A 2,500-nucleotide genomic window follows, 5' to 3' on the forward strand; every position below is an offset into this window, starting at 1 on the left:
GCAAGTTGGGTGAGACAGCAGACTAGAGTGAAAGATATTGTGGAGGCGGTGAAAGAGAGGAAGTGGAATTGGGCAGGTAAGTTAGTGCGAACAACTGGTGAGCGATGGAGCAAGTATGTTACTGAGTGGACGCCGCAAGATAGGAAGCGTGGAAGAGGGAGACCAGACAGGAGATGGAGAGACGAGATTGAGAAGTTTGCAGGAGTGACGTGGCAGATGTTGGCGCGGTCGTGTGAATCATGGAATGCTATGAAGGAGGCCTTTGTTCAGTAGTGGACTCAGGATGGCTGATTTGATTTTATATTATTTTATTTGATAAATATATATATATATATATATATATATATATATATATATATATATATATATAGAGAGAGAGAGAGAGAGAGAGAGAGAGAGAAAGAACGGGTGGCGTGCAATGGTGGCTGAGGGGTTTGTGATGGTACTGATGGGGAGGAGGAGGAGGAGGATGGCGACATCGTTAGTCGCCTCTAACTGGCGCCAGTCAATTCTAGTCATCTGAGAGATGTGACATCTATACCGATTCCCCCTTGGCTGGCGACAGTCGGAATAAGCGTCAAGAGTCGAATCGAGCGCTACAGTGTTAACCTTCAGTTATCCCAATCTGCTTCTCCAGATCATGTGTTGAACTCGTGATCGACAGATATTACCCTCCCGAATGAGAACTCAGTGTGTGTGTGTGTGTGTGTGTGTGTGTGTGTGTGTGTGTGTGTGTGTGTGTGTGTGTGTGTGTGTGTGTGTGTGTGTGTGTGTGTGTGTGTGTGTGTGTGTGTGTGTGTGTGTGTGTGTGTGTGTGTGTGTGTGTGTGTGTGTGTGTGTGTGTGTGTGTGTGTGTGTGTGTGTGTGTGTGTGTGTGTGTGTGTGCGCGCGTGTGTTTTCTATATACCTCAAAATTATATTATAATGTACTATGGGTATGGTACTAATCTCTCGTACCCATAGCACAGAAATACCCAATGGTATCCAGTAACCATGAACAAGACTCCAAGACGATCAGAAACGTGTCCATAGCAACCGGCAGACGGTAACCATGGCAACGGGCAAGTTGCCAAAGTAAGTCCCATTGTGGGTGATCAGCAAGCAAAACATCAAGCATGGCAGTCGGCCAAAGGGCGTAGCTTTTTCAACGGCGATGGTCCAAGGGTCGGACGTTTCTGTGGCCAAACGTTCTTACACGGAGGGGGGAGGGAAACGTTTCACAAACATTTGGCCCGCAGATGGCACGTTTAAATCGATACAATGGTATATAAATGAACCCAAAGCTGTGATTTGGGTCAGGTCCCCTTCTGCATCCATTAGAGTTGTATTCATTTCTGAAGTCTCTCTCCCACACACACTCACAACTGTCATACCATTTTACAGCCATGAAATATCTCCACTGCCATTTTGTTTACTTTTACTTTGTCTTTGACTATATACACGTGAGCTATGAATACAAGTATAGAAGAAATAAGAATGCCTCAAGCTTACGACAACGCTACAATGCTAAGTATTTGCCAAAAACAGTCAGGGACAATGTACACTGTTCCACGTTGTTGAAGATGGGAAGAAAGCGTCAGTAGTTCTGCTTGACTATCTCTGGTTCGCTTGCGTGTTGCAAAAAAAAAAAAAAGAAGAAGAAAATTATAGAAAGATGAATAGATTAATAGATATAGATAACAAATCACTACAAGCGGGGTCATTGGTTAAAAAATATATAAATAAATAAATATATAAAAATGAATAACGATAGTTTGACAACACAAGTCAAACCTAAAGGAGTTCATAATGACAAAATAATATTTTCTATTAATATATTTATCTATTTATATACTTGTTTCATTTTGTGTTTATTTATTCACTTATTTATTCCTTGATCTATTTATCATATTTGTCTCTATCAATCAATTAATTGAATAATTATTCTATTCAGTCATTTAATCTATTAATCAATCTATTTGTTAATTCAGAATTTAACGAAGGTCCACCGTTTTCCAGTTCCATCCTAGGACGCGCTACGTTAAAGAAAATTATTCACAAATTTTCCCTTCAACTTTTCCTAAAGTAAACTAAGAGTAAAAGATCTCAAAGCACATGTAAAAAAAACATGTAAATAAATAAATAAATAACAAAATAAAGAAAATAGATCAATAAAGAAAAAACAGAAAAATTGAGAGAAAGAAGTAAAAACGAAAAAGGAAAAGAGAAAAAGAAACATTTGGAATTAGATAACAGGTATAAAAAAAATAAAAAAATAAAAAAATAAAAACGCCCGACCCGTGGACTCTGATTTACCATTAAAAGAAAAAAAAAAAAAAAAAAAAAAAAAAAAAAAAAAAAAAAAAAAAAAAAAAAAAAATCTTGTAATCAAATAGACAGCTCTCTTCATGTCTGCCTAATGCAATCGGAGCAGAGATCCAAACGAGTCCGCGATAACAACGGGTGACCTGCAGTCATAGATGCTAATAAGAACGAGACAATGAGTCTCTGGGGTCTGTGT

General features: G+C 38.5%; 1 protein-coding gene across 4 annotated transcripts in view; it reads right to left on the minus strand.

Annotated features, from left to right (window-relative positions):
• The window catches only part of LOC143024833 (zinc finger protein castor homolog 1-like), a 775,578-nt gene that overhangs the window by 729,298 nt on the left and 43,780 nt on the right, over nt 1–2,500 (minus strand). The gene's annotated exons all lie outside the window — the stretch shown is intronic.

Source organism: Oratosquilla oratoria, chromosome 4 (genome assembly GCF_046742065.1).
Source record: "Oratosquilla oratoria isolate Oo_2021 chromosome 4, ASM4674206v1, whole genome shotgun sequence".
Taxonomy (NCBI): Eukaryota; Metazoa; Arthropoda; class Malacostraca; order Stomatopoda; family Squillidae; genus Oratosquilla; species Oratosquilla oratoria.